At 42.3% G+C, this 7,511-nt stretch overlaps 1 protein-coding gene across 1 annotated transcript in view; it reads left to right on the top strand.

The window, feature by feature from the left end:
- The window catches only part of STARD3NL (STARD3 N-terminal like), a 59,848-nt gene continuing 54,582 nt past the window's right edge, over positions 2,246-7,511 (top strand). Inside the window, exon 1 of the mRNA XM_018047198.1 lies at positions 2,246-2,513. The gene's annotated coding sequence lies outside the window, so the exon portion shown is untranslated. The remainder of the gene's footprint in view (positions 2,514-7,511) is intronic.

Here is a 7,511-nt window from a genome sequence, read left to right as displayed (position 1 = left end):
ACGACCCCATGGACTGCTGCCTATCAGGCTCCTCCGTCCACGGGATTTTCCAGGCAAGGGTACTGGAGTGGGTTGCCATTGCCTAAATCGTTAAGACCAGAAATCTATTTGGCAGTATCTACTAATACTGAATATATGTACATCCTGTGGCTACTAGTACTGAATATACATATATTTTCTGGTAATATTATACTAGGTATATATCAAAATCAAATGTATAACTATGTGCATCAACAGGTACAAAAATATTCTTAGCAGCATCATTTTTACTCCAAACTTTAAACAACTCAATGCTAAGCAATATTAGACTAGACAAATAAATTTTGGAATTACATGAAAATGAATAAACTACTACTATATTCTTTAATATGTATCAATCTTACAAATTTTTATTGAGTGAAAAGAGCCACACAAGAGAATATACTATGTGTGGTCATTTATAACCATTCAAAAGCAGGCAAGGCTAATTCTGCTTATAAAATTCAAAACAGTGGCAATTTTTGTGTGGGTTGTGATGACTCAGATGGGGTATAAGATTTTTTATATTTACGGTAAACATCTAAAAATCTTGATGTAGGAGGTAGTAACACAAGTTCATTCATTTTGTTACCAAGATACACACTAGGAATTATTGCACTTTTGTACATATGCCATCTCTTAACAATTTTTCACACACATCCATTAAGAAAATTTTTGAAATTGTATTTCATTAATTTTTGGCGAAGGCGTAGCGCAAGGGGTACTCATATACTTAATGTACAAATGTCAGTTGTAGCAGCTACTTAAAGGAGTAAAGGGAAGGAATCTACTACTGAGATTTAAAATGTGCTCCATCCAGCACTTCCACATGTTAGTTTCTTTCCCTAGAGAACACTTGGATATACGTGTAAAAAGGCACAAACACACGTTGAAGGTCGCAACATTTCTAACTAAAAAACTAAAAAAGAAACAATCATGTCCGAGGGAAAGGGAATCATAAATTAAATCTATTGGTTCTGAGAACTACCATGTAGTCTTTTAAAACAAAGAGGTAAATTTATATATATATATATGGTAAGATCTCAAGGATATAATGTTGACTGAGGGAAAAAACCAACATCAACCGGTATGTAAATGCAGAAAACTAAAGTCACCATATGTGAAAGTCACTCAGTTGTGTCCCACTCTTTGCGACACCACGAATTATACAGGCCATTAAATTCTTCAGGCCAGAATACTTGAGTGCATATCCGTCCCCTTCCCGAGGGGATCTTCCCAACCCAGGGATTGAACCCTGGTCGCCCGCATTGCAGGCGGATTCTGTACTACATAAGCCACAAGGGAAGCCCAGAAGTCACTATATAGGGACTGGTTTTAATTACTCCCTGAAAACGATTAGCTAATGTGTGACGTTTAAATTTATGGTTATATGTAATTTAACATGAATAATAGCACTCATAATGTCTTTGGAAGGATACGCAAAAAATCTGCAACACTCAAGTTATTGACTTTTAGGCGAACCACGTGCCTCAGGACCTGGAAGCAGAATTCCCTCTATGTAACTCTCTAGTCCTTCATATATTTGAAGGGTCTAACTGTAGTAGTTTCATTAAAATATAACCTTTAGTCAAACAATAAAGGTCAATTTAGAGCGAAAACCTATACAAATATAAAAAAAAATGTTGACTGCTATTAAAACTGATTGGGAAGATCTCCTGGAAAAGGAAATGGTAACCCACTCCCATCATTCTTGCCTGGAAAATCCTACGGAGAGGGGCCTGGCGGGCTACAGTCCATGGGGTCGCAAGAGTCGGACAGGACTTAGCAACTAAACCACCACCACTATTAAAACTGAAGTGTTATGCGCTAGGAGGGCTGAGAGAGTATCCTAAGCGGGGAGGAGGTGGGGCTGGAGCCGAGAATCAAAGATGAGGTAACTCTTGAACAGGGAAATTGAATATCCTACTTTTTCACTTCTGGAGCGCCCAAGGGCCCTGAAATCCAGTCCCATGATTATTTTCCAGAGTTGGACCCTAAATTGCCACCAAGAGAATGGGGGAAGCCAGAAGAATCTATCAGGAGAGAGAAGGGACGCATCAGACAACCGTGCGGTACCGGATTCGCGAAAATTCAGTCAGCCGGAGTTTCCTATTCCCACTCTCGCCTCAGGGCCGGCCGGACCGCCCCTCACGCCTTCCCGCGACGCTCACTGGACAGTATATGATTGATAGAGTCACTCACCAATCGCCGCTCTGCTATAGGGGCTCTCTGGCCCTTACCGGTCTTTGGTCCCTGGGGCGAGATGCGACCTCTGTGCGTCGACGTCAGCGTGCTGACGTCATAGGCCGGGTACTCTAGGAGGTCCTGGGGCGACAGTACGCGGGCGGTGGGCTGCGCGACTTCTGCAGGGCTAGATTCCTGGTCCCACCCTGCCGAGCCCCGCCCCTCCGCCGGCGGACACTGCCGCGGGCGCAGCCACAGAGCCGCGGTCTCCCGGCCAGCCTGGGGCGGCCGGCCCGGAACCACCCGATGAGGTAGGCTGGGTTTCTAGTCACCCTATTTGACAGATTGGAAAACTGAGTCATCGGGATCAGATGATTTGCCCGGGGCTCACTGGAGACCCGCGAACGGAGGCCAGAACGGAGCATCCCGGCTTGTTTGTAAGGCCCTCGCCGTCCTCTGGAGAGGAGGAGGCGCTTGGCGGTCTTGTTTATAATGGGTACAGAAGTGAAGTTGCAGATTGCGGCGCCCCTTTTCATCCAAGGTTTGGGTGGGCATTCAGGGCATGGATGCTAGTAGAGAGGTCTCCATTCCTTCATCCTGCGGAGCCCTCGGTGAAATCAAGCCCTCTGCTGGCCCCTTGGGCCCTCCATAGTGACCAAGAATGGTGACTAGGTTGATGCGTCGGTTACTGACCTCTTTTTTTTTCATCAAGGAAAGCTGTGTTCCAAACAAAATTTAAAAATTAAAGCACAAATCACGAATGTTCTAGCTCTGGTTTCAGTTCACTGCTTTGCTCACTCGTGGGTATCTGGTCATATTTTCAAATCTCAGTAGCATGCTTATTTTTTGGTTTAGGATTAGAGAGGGATATTTTTTTCTTTCTTTCTTTTAGTTCAAACATAAGTTAACATTGTGGAACTTTTCTTATTCTCTTAAAGTGCCAATTGGTCTTCATGTCATTTTTCTTGTTTCACAGATGGAATTACTGAATTCGTCACTTGACTCAGTAATAGTCATAAGCTTAGCTAGGTAACAACAGGTCAAACCTTTCCATACTAATACTGAAATTAGTTCAGTTTATCCCAGAATTCTTTGTGGAGAAGAGTTCTGAAAGATAATTCACATATATATATTCCATCTACCCATACATCCTCATGAAACAAAACATTGTAGGATACCTAAAATGCTTTATTTATTGGTTCTAATAAGGTGGGGCATAATCCATGCTCATAAAGTAAAAATGTGTACTGTATAATATATGTATCCATATATGTTTTGTATTGTTTTGAAGAATTCATTCTTTTTAAATCTTTCTGTCTCAGACATTGACCTTTAAGACTGCATTATTGCATAAAACTGCATTAAAGAAATGAAATTAAAACCACTTCAGGGGACTTTTCCTTACTAAGGTTCACAGAAGGATGGTTTTTATCATTTAACTTTAGTCTTTGGACAAATTTATCTGATGATTGCCTCATCTCATGCTTTGTTTTAGATGTTGAGGATTGAATGTGGAAACATTTAAATAATAGTCTTGCCCTCAAGACCTTCCATTTTGATGTAGATACTATAAATATATAAACAAAAATGACAATTTTAGATAATGATAAATGCTAGAAAAGACATTACCAGGGGCTGGAGCACGACTGGGATGGGAGAAATTTAGATATGGGTGATCAGGAAAGATTTCCTTGAGCAAGTTTGGAGGAGATATGGATGTTTAGAATGAATCAGCCATGGGAAGATCTGCTGGAAGTTTCCAAGCAGAAGTAACAGTGCAAAGGAGCTAAAGGAAAAAGAAGCTTGATATGTTCCAGAGATAGAAGAGAAGCTGTGTGGCTGGAGTGGGGTCTACCTAGGGGAGAGTGAGGTGGGAGGACAGTAGTGGGGGAAGTGGCACTCACAGGTGGGCAGGACTGCGATCATCTCAATCCCGCGTGCGAATTGCAGGCAAAGAATTGTCAAAGCCCTCTTCATTTTTCTTAGTGACATTCATATAGTGCTAACCTGGCTTTCTGCTTTATATTGATCATGAAATCATTATAGTAAATCACTGTGTATGTTTTTTCACCAGTGGTCCTCATTCTTAATGGAAAAATGTCTTCTTCCCTCAAGCACTGTGTCCCTTGTTGTTTCTTTCCTGTTCGTTGTTACTATGTGCAGTACTCTGAGCCTTTGCTTATCTTCTCCTTCCTGCTTTGATCCTTCTTACTCCCAACTGTGAGTCCTCCCCAGTATTTATGTGCCAGGCATTCAGTCCCTGCTCTTCTCCAGGCTGAGTTCTAGGAAACTGCTTTGTCAAGTGGATTCCTCTTCTCCATCAGAACTTATCTTACTGGCCAGAGACTTAATGTATGCCTTTATTTAGTGCCTGCAGTATACCAGATGCATTATATACTTTCTGATTCTTCTTTCCTGTTGCAAAGGTAAATGTTATCCTTTCTTGATAGAAGAGGAAACTTCTGCATAAGGCTACCACCTGGTACTGAGGGAGCCCATGTTTGAACACACCAGCTAGTCTGCCACTGAACCTTGATCTGTGATACACTACCTCCCTGAGTGTATTACAACAACTCTCTACTAAGAAATTAATATTTTATGAAATAGCACTTTAGACATCATGATTCAATCCTCGTAGTTTAAAGGTGAGACTGGAGAAGCCTGTTAAGTGCTTTTCGAGACAGAACTGGCATCAGATTCTCATCCTACTAATTTGCAGCCTAATCTTTTTTCTGCTATACTTAAACTTCATGGACGGTCCATCACAAGGGGTTTTGGTATATAGAGAAATATATTTCAACATCGTGAATTTATTGTCCATAAACTCATATAAGGCAGTTTAAAATAAACTTATACAAGGCATTTTTTAAAAAGATGAGACAGTGCTGCTCAGTTCAGTTCAGTTCAGTTCAGTCGCTCAGTCGTGTCTGACTCTTTGCGACCCCATGAATCGCAGCACGCTAGGCCTCCCTGTCCATCACCATCTCCCTGGAGTTCACTCAGACTCACGTCCATCGAGTCAGTGATGCCATCCAGCCAGTGCTGCTGCTTGGGCTAAAATATGGTGGTTTAGTCGCTAAGTCGTGTCCGACTCTTGAGACCCCATGGACTGTAGCCCACCAGGCTCCTCTGTCCATGGGATTCTCCAGGCAAGAATACTAGAGTGGGTTGCCATTTCCTTCTCCAGGGGATCTTCTGGACCCAGGAATTGAAGGCGGATTCTTTACTGACTGAGCTATGAGGGAAGCCCCAAAACAGCCCCTTACTGTATTTTAATTCTCTTTTTCAGCAGTGAGCAGATGTAAGCTTTCTTTGTGAACCTTGGTTTTCTTAGTAGAAAGTAGCTTCAAAATGACTTTAAAATTTACATTTCAATTTCACAAATCTTTGTAGGGAGTTTACAATGTGTTGTTTTGCCAGCTTTAACCATTTGCTTACAAGTACGGGAACATCGCTGAGCATTTGCTGGTTCATAGTTTCTGTTGGCAAGTATGGTTTCTTCCTATAATTGAGGAAGCTGTTGAGCCAGCTCAGGGAGACAACTTCTCTTTCTTCAGTTCAGTTCAGTTCAGTCACTCAGTCGTGTCCGACTCTTTGCGACCCCATGATTCGCAGCATGCCAGGTCTCCCTGTCCATCACTAACTCCCAGAGTTCACTCAGATTCACGTCCTTTGAGTCAGTGATACCATCCAGCCATCTCATCCTCTGTCGTCCCCTTCTCCTCCTGCCCCCAATCCTTCCCAGCATCAGAGTCTTTTTCAATGAGTCAACTCTTCGCATGAGGTGGTCAAAGTACTGGAGTTTCAGCTTTAGCATCATTCCTTCCAAAGAAATCCCAGGGTTGATCTCCTTCAGAATGGACTGGTTGGATCTCCTTGCAGTCCAAGGGACTCTCAAGAGTCTTCTCCAACAGCACAGTTCAAAAGCATCAATTCTTCAGTGCTCAGCCTTCTTCACAGTCCAACTCTCACATCCATACATGACCACTGGAAAAACCATAGCCTTGACTAGACAGACCTTAGTTGGCAAAGTAATGTCTCTGCTTTTGACTATACTATCTAGGTTGGTCCTAACTTTTCTTCCAAGGAGTAAGCGTCTTTTAATTTCATGGCTGCAGTCACCATCTGCAGTGATTTTGGAGCCCCCCCCAAAATAAAGTCTGACACTGTTTCCACTGTTTCCCCATCTATTTCCCATGAAGTGATGGGACCAGATGCCATGATCTTCGTTTTCTGAATGCTGAGCTTTAAGCCAGCTTTTTCACTCTCCTCTTTCACTTTCATCCAGAGGCTTTTGAGTTCCTCTTCACTTTCTGCCATAAGGGTGGTGTCATCTGCATATCTGAGGTGATTGATATTTCTCCCGGCAATCTTGATTCCAGCTTGTGTTTACTAATGCATTATCATTTTAAAAAATGAGTCAAAATTCATTTCTAAATTATATTATCGTAAAGGGGTCACTTTCTTTCTACAATTTAAAAATACCCATTCTTTATTTGTAACGTTTGCTTATTTTATTAATTATGATTGGGATATAACTGATGAATTATACTAAATTAACAAATAGCTGAATTTACTTTCTGATAGCTTTTTGACTCTCCTGTAAGTGACTCAGATGGTAAAGAATCTGCCTGCAATGATGAAGACCTGGGTTCGATCCCTGAGTTGGGAAGACCCCCTGGAGGAGGGCATGGCAACCCACTCCAGTATTCTTGCCTGGAGAATCCTATGGACAGAAGAGCCTGGTGGGCTGTAGTCCATGGGGTCGCAAAGAGTTGGACATGACTGAGTGACTAAGCGCAGCACAGTAACTTAATGGTGATCAACTTTTCTATTAATCAAATTGGAATAATGTTACTGGAATTAGTTTGTGCAACTGACTTACGCCTTCTGAAGGTCCAAGCTGTCATGATTTGGCCTCAGATTACAGTGCTGTCCTTCCACCATGCACCCAGTGCCCCAAACTGGACTCCTGGCCATTCCAGCTTTAGTGCCATTGCTTGTGCTCCGCCTGCAGCCTGAAATGCGTTCTACTTAAACAATTGCAGCCAAAGTTCTGCCTGTGCCACCGTGTCCATCTGTGCCCCTTTCTCAATGAGCTGTTTCCTTTGTCTCTTTAGTGGAAGCCGTCTCTTTAGTGGAAGCCTTCTCTGACAGCACTTCTGGTAATCTTGCTCTGTGATGCAGTTTACCAATCTGGATATCTTTGGTAGCATACTATATTGTACGTGGGTGTTCAAATATGTATTAACTTGAGCTTAAAAGAGATTTAACAATTCGTTTTAGACTTGAAAAGTGGTTTTTTTTTT

The sequence above is a fragment of the Capra hircus genome, chromosome 4 (assembly GCF_001704415.2).
Source record: "Capra hircus breed San Clemente chromosome 4, ASM170441v1, whole genome shotgun sequence".
NCBI classification, from domain to species: domain Eukaryota; kingdom Metazoa; phylum Chordata; class Mammalia; order Artiodactyla; family Bovidae; genus Capra; species Capra hircus.
Note: the sequence above shows the minus strand (reverse complement) of the source record. Positions and strands in the feature narration are given on the sequence as shown.